The 19,011-nt window shown below is 44.3% G+C and overlaps 1 protein-coding gene across 2 annotated transcripts in view; it reads right to left on the bottom strand.

Moving 5' to 3' along the window:
* The window catches only part of OXNAD1 (oxidoreductase NAD binding domain containing 1), a 156,843-nt gene extending 139,546 nt beyond the window's left edge, over positions 1 to 17,297 (bottom strand). The window contains exons 1-2 of one of the 2 annotated variants that reach the window (XM_073630194.1): positions 17,151 to 17,297; positions 14,884 to 14,974 (exon numbers count right to left, since the gene is read on the bottom strand). The gene's annotated coding sequence lies outside the window, so the exon portion shown is untranslated. Of the gene's footprint in view, positions 1 to 14,883; positions 14,975 to 17,127 lie in introns of both variants that reach the window. The other variant, XM_073630195.1, reaches the window with a different exon arrangement.
* Positions 17,298 to 19,011: the final 1,714 nt, after the last annotated feature.

The following is a 19,011-nucleotide window of genomic DNA, read 5'->3' as shown; positions in this document are numbered from 1 at the left end:
TTTTAATTAAAAACCCATGAAATCCCATAATCTCTCAGGCTGTAATTGAAACTGAATACAATGGGCATTCATCTCAGGGCTAACCAACATCTCTGGTTTAATATACAGTAAGATCTACTGTGACTGTAATGAAATATATTCACATTGACACTTCAACCAGTCTGCAGTCAGCAGAACATCTTTATTGCACTTATAATACTGTATATACAGTACTCATTCACAATTTTTACCCAACCGGAAAAGAACAAGGTTGAATAAAGTACAATACAATACTATCTTTCTTAGTGAGAGGAATAACTAAAAGCCATGGTGCAAAATTGTAGGAGCAGACAAAATCTCCACAAATTTCTTGCCTGTACAAAGGAAATTTAAATGATAGGTCTACAGGAGTAACTTGGGTGATCTATATCCCTGATGACAATGTTTAATAATATTCAATGTCACACTTTCTTTCACACACATAGTTCAGTGATTGTAGTGCTTAAAGCATAAACCACAACACTGCAGCACCCTGCATCATAAGGGATTAGGTATGCAATGTTATTCTGTTTCTGTGATTTTAGCTGAACAAAGAAGCTCTTATATCTGGGGATCTGTGCTTAGTCTGTCTCATTTTGGAAGATTTATAAGAAAGCAAATCTTAAAACATTGTCTGCTCCACCCTATTAGTGCACCGAATCCCAATGCACCAATCAGTGCCTGCGACTCCAACAAAAATACAGTGGAATCAACATACAAAGTGCATACACAGATGACTGTGTGGACCAAAGCCAAAAGTGAACAACTCATCAATCAACTCAACAATCTCCACAGTGACAATTCAAAGTGCGCAAAGTGACAACTGTGCAAAGCAAAGTCCCCTACCCGTGAGAAAGTGCTGCTGCGCTCCTCGTCCCATCGGTGCCAACGCATCCACCCCCTGGGAGCAGCGGGGTGACCCGCACCCACCAGACACATACTCCCCTGCCCCACAGCAAGAGGAGTCCACCGTGCCTGCAGGCCACCGGTGGGGATCATTTTAGATTTTTGATTATTTTTACTATTAGGTACTCAAGATTGTGAGCAAAAAATTTGAAAAATAATGAAAAAATTTGAATTTTCCAATATTTAAAAACAGTCTCCATTATAATAACAATATCCCAATTTATGGCCGCAGAGCGGGATCATATCTATCTAAATCTGCATACAGCTTGTCTGTGCTATGAAAATCCTGGACTGCTCACAATGCTGCTTATCTGGGATAGAAGAGTTACTATGGGAGGTCTGTGCCATAAAGTTCTACAGTTGCCAACAATATTTAATTAATACTTGGCATCTTTTTTCTGGCAAACGCACGGCGGCTATGCATGATCTGAAATCCTGGATAAGTAGCCAAAAATACATACAAACAAGAAACCCTGTTTTGGAGAAGCTATTTGATAAAGCTATCTGGCAAAATAGAGACGAGATCTTCATAACACCAGACATGACTTCTAAATAAGCTTTAAAGCAGAGTTTTTGGGAGAAATGTTCTCTATTTAGAATAACTATTTAATGCACTGCAAGGTGCACAAATCACCCAAAAATACATAATTTTAGGTTACCCTCACATGGTCTTTTCCTGTTTTAAAGTAAAGAGGTATAGATTGGCACAGCCAGTGTGCTGACCTGACTTTTCTCGACTAGTTATCCAGTATAACCACTTGAAGAATACATACCTTCACGTTGGTACTTCAAGTGGTTACAGGCAGCTACAGGCATCATCCCAGTATTATTGTTTCCAGGAGGCGATCAGATTTTTTGTAAAAAGCCATTCGAGTGACTAATTTTGTAGGCAGGGGGAGGGGGGTTGACCTGGTGGTAGACCCCCTCCCACCAGTGCCTCTTTTGGAGAACCCAGAAGTGAAGCCGGCAGATCCAGTAGCTTACCATAGAGCTTTTCAAGGACCTTAAGGTCCCTGACCAGCTCTATGGTATTGAGACCAGAAGAAGAGCATTTTTATCACTTCTGTTTTCCCTAGAAGTAAACAGCGCCATTTTTTAAAATTAAAAGCCTCTTGGTGTGATCAGAGGCTTTTAAGGGCAGAGGAGATATCTGGGGTCTAATAGACCCCAGATCTCTCCATAAAGAGTACCTGTCACTGCCATTGCCCCCTTTAACATCAATGAAAGCTTGAAGTCTTTTGTGGTATTTGTGGATAAGGCTCTTTATCTTCTCAGATGGTAAAGCTGCCCATTCCTTTTGGCAAAAAGCCTCCAGTTCCTGTAAATTCTTGGGCTGTCTTGCTTGAACTGCACATTTGAGATCTCCCCAGAGTGGCTCAATGATATTGAAGTCAGGAAACTGAGATGGTCACTCCAGAACCTCCACTTTATTCTGCTGTAGGCAATGACCGGTCAACTTGGCCTTGTGTTTTGGATCATTGTCATGTTGGAATGTCCAAGTACGTCCCATGTGCAGCTTCCTGGCTGATGAATGCAAATGTTCCTCCAGTATTTTTTGATAACATACTGCATTCATCTTGCCATCATTTTTGACCAAATTTCCTGTGCCTTTGCAGCTCACACATCCCCAAAACAGCAGCGATCCACCTCTGTGTTTGACAGTAGGAATGGTGTACCTTTCATCATAGGCCTTGTTGACGCCTCTCCAAATGAAGTGTTTATGGTTGTGGCCAAAAAGCTCAATTTTGGTCTTATCAGTCCAAATGACTTTGTGCCAGAAAGTTTGAGGCTTGTCTCTGTGCTGTTTGGCGTATTGAATACTTTGTGGCATTTGTGTAGTAATGGCTTTCTTCTGGCGACTCGACCATGCAGCCCATCTTTCTTCAAGTGCCTCCTTATTGTGCACCCTGAAACAGCCACACCACGTTTTCAGAGAGTCCTGTATTTCACCTAAAGTTATTTGTGGGTTTTTCTTTGCATCCCGAACAATTTTCCTGGCAGTTGTGGCTGAAATTTTAGTTTAGTCTACCTGACCATGGTTTGGTTTCAAAAGAACCCCTCATTTTCTACTTCTTGATTAGAGTTTGAACACTGCTGATTGGCATTCTCAATTCCTTGGATTTCTTTTTATATCCCTTTCCTGTTTTATACAGTTCAACCACCTTTTCCAGCAGATCCTTTGACAATTCTTTTGCTTTCCCCATGACTTAGAATCCAGAAACTTCAGTGCAGCACTGGATGAAAGATGCAAGGGTCTGTCAGGAGTCCAGAAACTCATTGACCTTTTATACACACACACACTAATTACAAGCAAACAGATCACAGGTCAGGATGGTTACCTTTAATAGCCATTCAAACCATTTTGTGTCAACTTGTGTGCGTATTATCAGGCCAAAATCACCAGGGTATGTAAACTTTCGATCAGGGTCATTTGGGTAGTTTCTGTTGTGATTATGACTTAAGAGTAAAACACAGTTGACTGATAATAAAGGACTTCAGCCAAACACTAACCATGAGTGAAAGAAATGTTTTTGTGTTATCATTCATATTCTCTGAAGAATGGCCAAGAAATCATAAATTCTGCCAGGGTATGTAAACTTATGAGCACAAATTGAATAATGCCTAAAACAGACCTCTCCATATGAACTATATACATTGCTAGGCATTTAGCTGCAGGTTCGTTAACCTTTTTGAATATGATAAGCCTTCACCAAAAATCAAACACCTATTGCAGGGGATGGCTAAAATTTTACATCATGGTACAGACCTCAGGAAAAAGCAGTGAGTCAATCACATGAGCAGGGAATTTGATTTCTGGGAGCTTTCTGCACACCAACAGCAATCAAAAAAATTGCCCCTTTTCCCCATATACTGTGGATGAGGATTTTCTATAGCCTGACACCACATCAAAGAAAAAAGATTTCCTTCAATCAATGAGAATTCATCATGACCTGCTCCTAACTTGTTACAACTTCAGTAAAGTGAACTCTGATTGGTTTACTGCAGTTAGGATTTTTATTCCTGAAAACCTATTTTTGTGAAAAATTGAAGCTAGGTATACTAAAAAAAAAAAAAAAAAAAAATCAGCACAAGGGACATTAGTTACTACTGTATTAATCCGATATGTCCCTGGTGCTGCTGGCTTCTGATTTCCTTAAAATCTTTAGCCTGCGAGTAGGTAGGTAAGTTTATTTTATTGCAGAATACAAATTGTTTGCCTCTCCTGTAATGAAGAGCCTGCTTGATCGCATTTTTTTTTTATTTAGAGTTAGACTTTAGTTCCACTTTAAAGTAGCACTCCCTATTAAAGAAGGCTGTGCACATATGTAATAGTATTAGTTACCAACACAGCGATTCTCTGCCCAAACTGACTTCCTTTTGAAACTCCATATCATTTATCTGTGGTCAGCATTATGTTTAACAGATATTTAGGAGTGGTATTCTTGGAATTGCTAACTCTGCAAATGTTTGACTCATTGGCCCCCAACTTCCTTGTTCTGGGTCAGTTGAGGAATGCTAGTGTGCACTTAAGAATAACAAAACACAGACTTCAGTGTCAGGCTGTCTCAAATTTGGAAAGCAGTTTAAAAGCAATGGCAGCTATGAGAATGTCCAGTTGTATTACTAAAATCACTTATGGGGCACCCAGGGTTGTACGTACAGCCCAGTTGTGCTGAAGAAAGACACCAGATAAGACATAAAACTGTAGGGCAGCTATGAGAATAGCAACTAATCATGCCTGCATTCTGTTTTTATTATTTTTTAAATAATAAAAGAAGAAGAAGAAGAAGAAGAAGAAGAAGAAGAAGAAGAAGAAGAAGAAGAAGAATGATTGTGGATTTTTACCATTTTCCATACTACCTAGAAGAATAAAATGCACACTAGCACACATTAGTATAAAAAAACGCTCTTAGCAGCAGCGTTTAATAAACTTTAGTCTAGAGGCGTTTTTTTAAGCTTCAGCGTTTAGGAGCAGAAAAAAAAAAAACCTTTTCTTTTGCGTTTTTTGGAGCGATTTGCCAGTGGAAGAAACACTGAAAGCTCCTAAATGCCCCTAAACTCTGCTAACAGCTGCTAAGCGCCAGTCCCTAGTGTTTTTTTTTTTTTTTTCAAATTATTTATTTAGAGTACAAAAGATAACCAACAAATCACATCAAATACTGAACAGCGAATAAGGATAAGTGCATAAAAGGTACAAAATTTCAGATCACAGACTGAACATGGATGAATAGCACTAACATTTGAGCTAGAATAAGACTACTAATTACACACAAGGTTGTGTAGCCAGGTTTTGTAATATAGTAGGTGGGAGGAAGAAGGGAGCAGTGGGGGGAGAAAGGAAACAGATTGGTAAGGAGAGTGCCTAGCGTGTTTTTTTTAGGCAGGCATCCTTAAAGTGAGATTAAAGTCTTGGTTTTTTTTTTTTGTTTAAAAATAACAAACATGTTATACTTACCTGCTCTGTGCAGTGGTATTACACAGAGCAGCCCTGATCCTCCTCTCCTTGCGTCCCTCGTCGGAGCTCCTGGCCCCTCCCAGGAGGGAGTGACTAAATATTCGTGGCTCCTGGTTTCCAGGGTTAAAGAGAGAGAGAGAGGAACAACGTTAGGTCCTCTCTCCCTGTTCAGTGAAGCAATCGTCGCCGGCCATATTGTTACCGGGCTCCGTGATGGGACAGGAGAGCCTGGGAAAAGCGGCAGGAAGGGGGTGGGACGCCCTTCCACCACGCGCAGAAGTGAATGAGTGGCTAATTAGCCACGCGAATCACTTCTGATAGAAAGGGAATCGATGTCTAAAAAGATTGGTATAGCTACTGAAACCCAAGGACGTCCATGGACATCCTACAGGTGGCAAGTAGTTAAAATTTGGCTGGCTAATCAGGAACCAGCCAAATTTCGATCTGTGTATGGCACACCCCCTTAAACAGAAGTCAATCATTAGAACATTTTCATCAAACAATGAATTGGCTGCAGTCGCTGATCACTATGTTCTCATAGCGGAGAGTCCCGCTGTCAAAATACAAACAGCAAGCAGGATTCCTCAATCCACTTAGATTGTGTGGATGAGGGAAATGCTTTCGGAAGGGGGGGGGGGGGGGTCAGCTCTCCGGCTAAATGAAAAAGAACTAACTTTGTATACCCAGCTTTAGTGACTCTTTTTGGACAGGTGATTGGCAGATGGTTTGGGTATTCAGGGATATTACAGGGGCTGACAAAAAGTCCTTCTCTAGCCAAGAAAGGTAACAGCTGACACGCTGAGCTGTTTAATTTTGGGTGGTTGTGATGGTGAAAAGGGGGGGGGGGGGGGGAGTACTTTTAGTTTGAAAAGTCTGACAGTTTCACTATAAATGCTTTAATTATAATCAACTGAAATCTGATTGGCTACTCTGGATTACTGCACTTTGCGCTGTCTCACTGAATAAGCCCACTTGTCTAGTAATCAGACTACATCAAACCCTCAGCTACAGACAGCACTACATTGAGAATTATTCAGGAGATGATTACAGCGCATGTTGAAGTAGCTCAAGAGTACTCTTCAATCACATTATTCCTCCTTGGCACAAATAATGAAATGGCCATTTGCGTGTAATAGAAGGAGTTACTGTGCTGAATTTACAGGACTGCTCACAGAACTGGCCATTCCTAGTTGTAATTTAGAATATATAGCAATTACTAAACCAGCACTAATGGTTATGAGCATTATTTACAGATTAGCAATGCAGCACACCTTCTAATTTACAACCTACATAATGCTAGCTTTTCACTTTACAGCATTGCCAGGATTCAGATCTGAAATGATTAGCAGACAGCAACCCCACCATGATCCACTAATAGTGCTCCCTGCTTCTCTTCTACAAGATTCCTACAGATATTCAAAAATTGCTGTCAGGGGAGGAAACAATCAAAACAAAAGCAGAATTTGGCTAATTCACATTTTTAGTATGACTGAAGCTTAATCAATAGACTGATAAACCTGAACATGTTGTATAAATCTAGTGAGATATATTTACAATGGAATAATAAAAATGCCTAGCTGTTTTGCAAACCCTATGGCATGACTTCAGTAGAACACCTATTTCATTATAAAAGCTGAAAATATACTTTAAAGTGATATTAAAGGCTTTTTTTTTTATTCTAAAAATAACAAACATGTTATACTTATCTGCTCTGTGCAGCGGTTTCGCACAGAGCAACCCAGATCCTCCTCTTCTTGGGTCCCCCTCCGGCGATCCTGGCTCCTCCCTCCTGCCAAGTTCCCCCAACAGCAAGCAGCTTGCAATGGGGACACCCAAGCAGGCTCTGTCCCACCCATCTCTCTCCTCATTGGCTCACTGACTGCGACTGACAGCAGAGGGAGCCTATGGCTCCCACTGCTGTCTCAGCTAATGAGAAGGGAGAGTCCCCAGAGAGCCGGGGCTCTTGTGCACATTGCTGGATTGCAATGGGACCAAGTATTAGGGGGGGCTGCTGCACAGAGAAGTTTTTTTAAATTCATGCATAGAATGCATGAAGGTAAAAAAACCTTGAGACCTTGGAACCACTTTAAAGCTGAACTCTGGGTACAAATTGTTTTAATTAAAATATGTTCACATTTATAAATCACGTTTGTGTGCATTTATATTTATAAATGCCTTTACAAACCCAGGTATTACCTTCTAAAAGTAGCAGTAACATCATTACAGTCTATTGTGCTATACCTAGCCTGCACAGAGAGCAGAGCTGTGGGATAGATTTAGCAGGCCCCACCCACTACAGAGTGCCTGCTGAAAACTAGATGAGGGGGTGGAGACAAGACCAGTCACCCTGCACAAGGAGAGAGAGCAGCACTGACCGGTCTTTATTACAGAATGTTCTTGCAGAGAGGAAAAGCTTCATTGGATTGTAAGCTTTAATGCGCAGGGCTCTCTGATTCCTCTTGTACTGTACTGTCTGCCTTCATTTTGTAAAGCGCTGCGCAAACTGTTGGTGCTATATAAATCCTTCATAATAATAATAATAATGTTGGATTACTGCACAGATCTGGAAGAAACTCACAAATCGCTCCAAGGTTCAAGTAATAATACCCAGCTTTAACTAGTAACAAGTCAGCTAACTTTACACTTCCTGCCTGCCGAAATATTACATTTTTATTCTTTTGCATCCATGGTAACGACCTTCAGTTTGTAGTTAGGATTTCCCAGAATTCTTACCTACTTTCTCCTGTAAATGACTTACTGAATTCTCCCAGAAGTGCTCGAAGTCAGCCTGTTGCACTGAATGTGGCATCTCCAGTAACACCCCTAAGTTTGCAGTGCTAGGAGCATTTAAAAAAATATATATATATCATACGTGTCTACAGGCATGCCAGGTGTGTGGCTTGTCATTTACAAAACTGAAAGTGATCATTTGATGAAAGTATTTTCTACTCAGCACTCCTTCTAAAAATATTACGTGTAAAAATATGTGGATGTTAGCATTTTCAAACACGTTGGTGCATTTTTGTGTTAAAAAACAGGAAAACACCCCTAAAAAAAACCCTGCAGCAAATCAATGTACAATGCCTCAGATGCTCTATGAATGGGTCACAGATGGGGATGAGCTCAGACGTGTTCAGATCCTAGTCGTCTGTTTAAAGAGTTCCACCCACATTTAAAACTTTTCCACATCCAGTTCTTTGTTGCAGGTTAAAAAGGCATTGGAACTTTTTTTTTTTCTTTTGTTTAATGTACCTTGTTTTCAATGGTATATTTGTTCTCTTCCTGTGCATCTCGCTGCGGCAAGGTACATCTTTTCCGTCAGCGCATCGGCTCCTGTGAGATTAGTGTCATCGATCCCAGGAGTCAATGGTTATCCGCCGTTTATAGAATCACGAGTGCGCCGCGCTATGCGCATGCATGAGAACAAGGAGGTGCATGCTGGGTAGCCAGCAGCGCCGTATCCTGGAAAGAGGAACAAGTGGGTTTCAGATGCCAACGCTAAAGATGGGAGCGATCTCCCTGGGGGCTACAAAGTAAGTTTTTTTTTTTAGAATACCTACAGGATTTACAATACCTACATTTACATTTCATTGTAATTAGCATTAGGTGCAAACATTCCAAGGGTTATTTAAGAAAAAAAACAAGCTGGAACTCCGCTTTAAGGAGAGGTGGGCTACCTCCAGGCATACCTACTTTTAATCTATCCATTTTTATATGTAGGGCTGAAATAACTAATCGACATAGTAAATTATAATCGATAATGAAAATTGTTGTCAACTATTTTCATAATCGATTCGTTGGTCAGCCGATTAGTTGGTCAGCCGATTAGTTGGCCTGCATACAGAATGCATTATTTGTTTATATAACAGAAAATACAGTGCAGCACACATACAGCTCAGTACACCCTTCATACATGTCAGTATACACAGTGCAGCACACATACAGCTCAGTACACCCTTCATACATGTCAGTATACACAGTGCAGCACACATACAGCTCAGTACACCCTTCATACATGTCAGTATACAAAGTGCAGCACACATACAGCTCAGTACACCCTTCATACATGTCAGTATACACAGTGCAGCACTCAGCTCAGTACACCCTTCATACATGTCAGTATACACAGTGCAGCACACATACAGCTCAGTACACCCCTCATACATGTCAGTATACACAGTGCAGCACACATACAGCTCAGTACACCCTTCATACATGTCAGTATACACAGTGCAGCACACATACAGCTCAGTACACCCTTCATACATGTCAGTATACACAGTGCAGCACACATACAGCTCAGTACACCCTTCATACATGTCAGTATACACAGTGCAGCACACATACAGCTCAGTACACCCTTCATACATGTCAGTATACACAGTACAGCACACATACAGCTCAGTACACCCTTCATACATGTCAGTATACACAGTGCAGCACACATACAGCTCAGTACATCCTTCATACATGTCAGTATACACAGTGCAGCACACATACAGCTCAGTACACGGTTTACACATGTCAGTATACACAGTGCAGCGCACATACAGCTCAGTACACCCTTCATACATGTCAGTATACACAATGCAGCACACATACAGCTCAGTATACCATTCACTCATGTCAGTATACACAGTGCAGCACACAGCTCAGTACACCGTTCACTAGGGGTGCAATGGATCGTCACTGATCCGTGATCCGAATGGTTCAACCTGTTCAGATCGGCACACACACGATCCGCGGAGCACTCCGCTGCCTCGGCCTTAGGAAAGCCTTAGGCCTAGCTCCGGAGCGGCAGCCATCTTGGTACACCCGGCGGCAGCCTAGGTGAGCGGCGCGCTGACGTCATCATCACCCGCCTCAACTGCAAGCAAGCAGACAGTCGTAGGGGAGATGTGGGGAGATGTGGATATTAGTGGGGGAGATGTGGATATTACAGTGGGGGAGATGACGTGGATATTTAAGTGGGGGAGATGACGTGGATATTTCAGTGGGGGAGATGACGTGGATATTTCAGTGGGGGAGATGACGTGGATATTTCAGTGGGGGAGATGACGTGGATATTACAGTGGGGACGGAGATTGTGGATATTACAGTGGGGACTATATAGTGATGGAATTTTCACAGGTTTTTGTAAATTCAATTATTTATTTATTTTTGTTGATCCGAAAATGATCCGATCCATGTCTCCTGATCTGAGGAACGATCCGAACCGTGAGTTTTTTGATCCGTTGCACCCCTACCGTTCACTCATGTGAGTATATTCAGTGCAGCACACATACAGCTCAGTACACCGTTCATACATGTCAGTATACACAATGCAACACACATACAGCTCAGTACACCCTTCATACATGTCAGTATACACAGTGCAGCACACATACAGCTCAGTACAACATTCATACATGTCAGTATACACAGTGCAGCACACATACAGCTCAGTACAACATTCATACATGTCAGTATACACAGTGCAGCACACATACAGCTCAGTACAACAATCATACATGTCAGTATACACAGTGCAGCACACATACAGCTCAGTACACCCTTCATACATGTCAGTATACAAAGTGCAGCACACATACAGCTCAGTACACCGTTCATACATGTCAGTAAGCGCCTGAGAACTTGTGAATGTATGAAGAGCCATGGCTCATGGACATGTAGTCCTGGGAAGAAGAAAATGAGTGATTCTAAAGGCAGACTTTTTTTTTATCTTGCTATAGCGGCACTCTATACTATACTTTGCAGCTTGCTATAGGGGTACTCCGAAGAAAGGAGGAGCCAGAAGCGGTTGTGGGGGGACACCAGAAGAGGAGAATCAGGGCTGCTCTGTGCAAAACCATTACGTGGAGTAGGTACGTATATGTTTGTTGTAAAAAAAATAAATCCAATGTTTTCAATCACATTAAATATACGTATAAATTAACCAACAGTAATGAATATCTGCTGTTTTTTGTATTATAAAGGGCTCATTTTTGTTTTTTAACCCCATCATGACAGGTGGAAAAAAAACATGCTGCTGCTACTAAATGTTTTGAATGCAGGGAGCTTGTATCAAACTACCGGTCTATGACAAGGGAGTCTGACATGCATATTATAGTCCTGTCTGAAAATCTGCAAAATTACAAAAAAAAATTCAGCTTTCCATTACATCTTCTGCCCTTGTTGTTTTAACTTTTGATAGTAAAACATTGTTTTTCTGCTGGTAAATACCTTATACAGCCCACTTCCTGATTCTTTTCTGGTAAAAAGCCTAGGCTTATGACATTATGCACATCTCTCTCTCTCTCTCACTCTCCTGAGAGTTTGCCAGGAAGGGAGGGGGCATGAGTCAAAAGAGGGCCAATGAGAGCTGCATGGCTGCATAGCTGGAGGTGTGCCAGTATATATAAAATATAAAATAATATGCAAAGAGGGAAGCTTCAGAATGGCAAAGATGTTTTTATTACAAATTATATGAGCAGACTGCAGTTCAGCTTTGAATTAAACTTTTACCACTATTGTGCGTAATATTTAAAATGATCATATCAATGAAAAAGTCTCAGCTTTTAGTACTGCTTTAAAAATAAAATGTATATTTATATAAATTCATATACCCTTCATATAGCTTCATGTCTGACTCCTAGTTAAAATGCCCATATATCCTACTTCTGGGTGTATTTATTATTATACAGTATATGATAAAAGTAATATACAGTATCTCACAAAAGTGAGTACACCCCTCACATTTTTGTAAATATTTTATTATATCTTTTCATGTGAGAACACTGAAGAAATGAAAACTTTGCTTCAATGTAAGTAGTAAGTAGTGAGTGTACAGCTTGTATAACAGTGTAAATTTTCTGTCCCCTCAAAAAAACTCAAAACACAGCCATTAATCTCGAAACCGCTGGCAACAAAAGTGAGTACACCCCTAAGTGAAAATGTCCACATTTGGCCCAATCAGCCATTTTCCCTCCCCGGTGTCAGGATCCTCTCTATGGTTAAGAAAAACCCATTCATAACATACAGACAAGTGAAGGACACTCTCCAGGAGGTGGGCGTATCATTGTCAAAGTCTACCATCAAGGGAAGACTTCACAAGAGCAAATACAGAGGGTTCACCACAAGGTGCAAACCATTCATAAGCCTGAGGAATAGAAAAGCCAGATTAGACCATGCCAAAAACATCTAAAAAAGCCAGACCAGTTCTGGAAAAGCATTCTTGGACAGATGAAACTAAGATTAATCTGTACCAGAATGATGGGAAGAAAAAAAGAAAAAAAAAGAAAAAAAAAGTGTGGAGAAGGCTTGGAACAGCTCATGATCCAAAGCACACAACATCATCTGTAAAACATGGTGGGGGCAGTGTGATGGCATAGGCATGCATGGCTTCCAGTGGCACTGAGTCATTGGTGTTTATTGATGATGTGACAGAAGACAGAAGCAGCCGAATGAATTCTGCAGTGTTTGGAGATATACTGTCAGCCCAGATTCAGCTAAATGCAGCAAAGTTGATTGGACGGTTCACAGTACAGATGGACAATGATCCAAAACACACTACAAAAGCCACCCAGGAGCTTTTGAAGTAAGGAGCTCCGGCGTGTTCGCATGCTGCATGTGCCGAGCCCGCCAGGAACTCGGCACTGCACAGCACTAATCACAAGCAGTGAGACATTTCCCGATGCGCGGCTGCAGAGATCGGGAAATGTCTCACTGCCTGTGATTAGCGCATTGCCGACTTCCTGGCGGGCTTAGCACGTGCAACATGCGAACACGCCGGAGCTCATCCTTATTTTGAAGGAAAAGAAGTGGAATATTCTGCAATGGCCGAGTAAATCACCTTATTTCAACCCATTGAGCATGCATTTCACTTGCTGAAGGCAAAACTAAAGGCAAAAAGAAACAAAGAACAACTGAAGACAGCTGCAGTTAGAGCCTGGCAAAGCATCAGAAAGCAGGTAATGTCCATGGGTTCCAGACTTCAGGCAGTCATTGCCAGTAAAGGATGCTCAACAAAATATTAAAAATGAACATTTTATTTATGATTATATTCATTTGTCCAATTACATTTGAGCCCCTGAAAATGGCGGGACTGTGTATAAAAATGGTTGCAGTTCCTAAAATTTGTACTTTATAGTTATTTTTAACTCCTTGAATTAAACTGCACTTCAAATTAATTTGGATTGTTTCATTTACATTTTATTCTGGTGGCATACAGAGCCAAAAGTATGAAAATTGTGCCTGTGTCCAAATATATATGGACCTAACTGTAAATCCTGTATAATATTAATAATATTTTATCCTATAGATGTGCTGTACCTTCAATGCCTTCCTGAAAAAAGGGCAGAACAAACCTGCTTGAACTGTTTCTGGTTTCCCTGTCTCATGTATAATATAGTGCTGCTGCTATCAATCTAGCTTGTCCCCCTTTCAATATATCTATTATACAGTATATTGGTTCTGTTGGCCACATCATCCAGTTAGGTAGGTGTTTGTTATGTGTTCTAGTCGCCAATTACTTCCATATGTTTAAATAGGGACTGTAGGTACAGAAATCTTCTGTTCTGTATGAAGTGGAGGTATGTCTTTGAAATAACATGTGTCAGGGAAGCTAAGAGAAGATGACAGGACTGTTTATGTTTTAAGCTGATGTCCAGGATGGACTGCACTGCAGGGGTTAACTGCTCTTTTGTCTAGGGGGATTGGAAAAAGGTATAATATAACATGGGTTCCCTCATCTTTGTAATACTGGTTCCCTGAATCCACTTCTCTTCGCTGTCTGACTGGTCGTATCTCTCTGATGTCATTACATAAAATGTAGGACCAGAGGTCCTGCACAGTACATGAGGTTACCAAAGGCTCACCCACATCCCAATACCTTTAGGCTGGGTTCACACTTAATTCGGATGCGGCTCACAGCAGGGGGTCCGGTGCGTCCCTGTTCTCTGTTTCAAGGATGAATCAGGCCTGAATTTGGACCTGAAACAGAGCTAAAGACGCACATGACCCCAATGTAAACCACTCCGTAGCCACCCTGGAGATGTTTGAACTTACTCCATTGAGAGCCGGTCATACTCTCCTGTCATGCGAACTGGATGCGGGGAGACCCAGCCTAAAACCACTTCTTCCTCTTGATCCTGTCCATAGTTTCATGCACCACCATTTTTTCTCATATTTGTGTCCTGGGTCTCTTGAGACCATAGCAATGTCCCTACTTTCTGCTGATGACCCACAGGTTTCCTGTGTTTGTGTAAAAATAAGCTCAGCTCTGCAGGTGATCAGCAAGATTTGTATGTATACATTTCTGGGATCTTTGAGCACTAGAATTATTACCCATAATCCCCCTCGATATAATGTACACAGGTACTTTAATACAACAGGGTTATGGGTCCCTTCCTATCATTATCATTGCTGAAAATCAGGATCCAACAAATAAAATGGTACTCTTCCATGAAAAAAAAATTATTTCATGGCTTATGACAACACTTTATGTGCAGTCACTTACAACTAACCTGTAATCCAGGCTTGGCAGCTTTGAAAGGTCACAAGGTATATTATGTTCATTGCATATCAAGTTGACAAGGTGTTCTTTCATAAGACTACCTGAAATTTCAACAAATGGAAATGTTACAGAACAAGAAGCATCTCCCAATAGCATATAATCAATATAATGAAATGTTATTTTAACGGTTCAACATGCAGCCCAGAATGTACCGATATACAAGTGTCAGCTCAACACTACAAATCAGATACAGATCAAGTCAACAGCCACTTCTCTTCTAGTCACCCTGATGATTTTGTATAGAAAAAGTCGAAGAGTAGGAATCATTTATTGGTATAAACCGCATACACCCATTGGATCATTACTAGGGCCATAAATTGGAACTCTGAAAGCTGTCCAAGGAACTGAATGCTACCTATACAAGCAGCCAAATTCCATATTTGCACAGATGTGCTGCAGGGTTTCAGAGCCACCGGAAACCTATGGCACATCCACAAACAAAGATATTGCAGGTATGAGGTCCCAGATCACTGGGCATCTGCTTGTGAGGGAAACCCCACCACCACCACGTGTGTGCGTATATGTGCTGCAGGTCTGTACCTTTTCCTGGCGGTTGGGCAGAAACATGTGGCACACATCTGTGCACATGCCAGATTTTTAAAGATGGTGGTGCCAAAATTAAGTGGGAATAAAGTCTCTCTTAAAGCTGAACTTCACCTAAAAAGGGAAGTCCAGTTTATCATCCTTCTCCTCCCTTCCAATTGTTAATCATTGGGGATTTTTTTTGGGGGGGGGGCAGGTACCTGGTTTTGACAAGTACCCACTTCCGCTGGGACCGCCTAGGCCAGGAGTATTGAATTAAAATTCTGATCAGTAAATTTTTCTTTCAGCAGAGATCTGAATTGCATGTTTGCACACACATAACAGCCCCTATCTTCTCTTATATCACAATCCCAATCTTACATCAGTGTCCTCTGCCCCTTCACAGTAGTGTTCCGACCCCCCCTTTCACATTACCCCCCTCAACAGCACTGCCCCTTTACATCAACCCCCATCATCAGTGCTCTCTGCCCCTTACATCACCCCCTCACATCCACAGTAGGACTCACTGCCCCTTTGCATCTCCCAGCATACACACTGGTGTGCTCTGCCCCTTTACATCACCCCCCCCCCCACCCAACTTCCCTTCCCAAAGTAGACCTCTCTGTACATTGACATTAATGAGGAGCCCCGGCGTGTTTGCACAGCCCATGTGCTGAACCCGCCAGGAAGTCGGCACTGCGCTGCGCTAATCACAGGCATTGAGACATTTTCCCGATGTGTGGATGCAGACGTCGGGAAATATTTCACTGCCTGTGATTAGCGCAGCACAGTGCCAACTTCCTGGCGGGCTCTGCACGTGGAGTGTGCGAACATGCCTAAGCTCATCCTTAATCCTCAGCACCCCCATCTTTCAGTGTAAGGTCCTCTGCCCCCCTCAATCCTACCATAAAGGTACACAGAGCGAGAGACGGGAAAGATCAAGAGTGAGAGGCACAGTAAAACTGCATGGGGGCGGGCGCTGACAAAGTTAACTTTACATATTAAGGAGCTGGTGATTGGTTGCTAGAACCGCTCTGTGTCCTAGCAACCAATTATCTGCTAGTTGATATGCAAAGTTACCTTTGTTAGCTCCCGCCCCCCCCCCCATGTAGTTTTACTGTGCCTCTCACTCTTGATCTATCCCGCCTCCCGCACTGCTGTGATAATGACAGCGGCGGAGTCTGGGGGGGAGGCAGCTGCGGTCCACCATTTAGTGATGCCTGGCCTAGGCGATCCAAGCTGAAGTTGCCCCTTCCCGTGCCCAAACCTCCTGGGACATATCACAGGTCCCAGGAGGCTGCGGGATGTTTCACAGGGTGCAGAGCGCCTCACGCATATGCAGTGGGGAGCCGACTGTGAAGGTGCAAGGAGTAACAGCTGGCTTCCCCCAGTCAACATGGTGGCACCGGGGACCCAAAGACTGGTGAAGGGACAGTCCCGGATGAGGACAGCACTGGATCCCTAGGCAGGTAAGTGTCCTTTTATTAAAAGTCAGCAGCTATATAGCAGTGTTTTTCTAAATCTGGCCCCAAAAAATACAGGAACACAAGGGAGGAAAGAGGGACAATGGGGTGTGATTCCAAATAAGATTAAGCTATGGGGCTAGAAGTGGAAATGCTGGCATTTGTAGTCCCACACCTGCAAAAATCATGCAGCTTCTATAACTACAGACCTGTAAAGACACAGAGCACTGACCTCCCACCACCTCTGATCACACCATTCCACAAACATGCCGGGTGACTAGATGACATTGCTGATTTCCGGGTTCCTGACGTCATCCCGCCGGCGCCGTCAAAAAGCGGGGAGTGGCTGCAAAGCGTTCACGTGACTGAACTGTTCGTGAGGCGAGGAGTAGAGCTTGCTGGGTTAGAGGCTTCCTCTCTCCCGCTTAATACCTGTTTGTGGTCGGAGGAAGGTGACAGCAAAGTGCGAGCGGCGCGGGAAGACTTCCTACCAAGAAATGACACTTCTCAGCCAAAGGGGAGCTTCATGGCTGCACCGCTCATAGGACCAGCCCTATTCTTAGACACAGCTATAGGGAGGTTTTATTTCACAGACTAGACCTAGACCTAGACTCTGTACAGCTAAGGGGATGCTTTATCTCACGGCAAATAATCTCAGCCCCTTTCTCTACACACCTAAGGGGATGCCTAAGCCTGGATTTTTCTTCAATACTTCCGTTCTATGCTGCTTTTCAGTCTTTAGAATCTAAAGTTATGGTTTTCTTTAACTGAATTAGATTATTCCTCCCAGTGCTGGCCCTGCTTTCTGGTGTTGGGTTGGCTCTATTCCCATGCAGGGCGCTGCCCCCCCCCCCCGATCTACATGCAGGGCGCTGCCCCCCCCCCCCGATCTACGTGCAGGGCGCTGCCCCCCCCCGATCTACATGCAGGGCGCTGCCCCCCCCCCCCGATCTACATGCAGGGCGCTGCCCCCCCCCCCCGATCTACATGCAGGGCGCTGCCCCCCCCCCCGATCTACATGCAGGGCGCTGCCCCCCCCCCCGATCTACATGCAGGGCGCTGCCCCCCCCCCGATCTACATGCAGGGCGCTGCCCCCCCCCCCCGATCTACATGCAGGGCGCTGCCCCCCCCCCGATCTACATGCAGGGCGCTGCCCCCCCCCCGATCTACATGCAGGGCGCTGCCCCCCCCCCCGATCTACATGCAGGGCGCTGCCCCCCCCCCGATCTACATGCAGGGCGCTGCCCCCCCCCGATCTACATGCAGGGCGCTGCCCCCCCCGATCTACATGCAGGGCGCTGCCCCCCCCGATCTACATGCAGGGCGCTGCCCCCCCCCCATCTACATGCAGGGCGCTGCCCCCCCCCCCCGATCTACGTGCAGGGCGCTGCCCCCCCCCCCCCGATCTACGTGCAGGGCGCTGCCCCCCCCCCCCCCGATCTACGTGCAGGGCGCTGCCCCCCCCCGATCTACGTGCAGGGCGCTGCCCCCCCCCCCGATCTACGTGCAGGGCGCTGCCCCCCCCCGATCTACGTGCAGGGCGCTGCCCCCCCCCCCGATCTACGTGCAGGGCGCTGCCCCCCCCCCCCCCGATCTACATGCAGGGCGCTGCCCCCCCCCCCCCGATCTACATGCAGGGCGCTGCCCCCCCCCGATCTACATGCAGGGCGCTGCCCCCCCCCGATCTACATGCAGGGCGCTGCCCCCCCCCGATCTACATGCAGGGCGCTGCCCCCCCCCCGATCTACATGCAGGGCGCTGCCCCCCCCGATCTACATGCAGGGCGCTGCCCCCCCCCGATCTACATGCAGGGCGCTGCCCCCCCCCCGATCTACATGCAGGGCGCTGCCCCCCCCCCGATCTACATGCAGGGCGCCGCCCCCCCGATCTACATGCAGGGCGCCGCCCCCCCCCCCCCATCTACATGCAGGGTGCCGAACCATGGATTCCAATGGGGGGGGGGGGTTTGAAGCATGTGGTTAGAGTCGGAGGGATATGCAGTTAGCGGACCTCCAGCTGTTGCACAACTACAAGTCCCATCATGCCTCTGCATCTGGGTGTCATGCTTTTGGCTGTCAGAGTCTTGCTATGC

The sequence above is a fragment of the Aquarana catesbeiana genome, linkage group LG05 (assembly GCF_042186555.1).
Source record: "Aquarana catesbeiana isolate 2022-GZ linkage group LG05, ASM4218655v1, whole genome shotgun sequence".
Classification (NCBI taxonomy): Eukaryota; Metazoa; Chordata; class Amphibia; order Anura; family Ranidae; genus Aquarana; species Aquarana catesbeiana.
The sequence above is the reverse complement of the archived record's forward strand: the minus strand, read 5'-3'. Positions and strand labels throughout refer to the sequence as shown.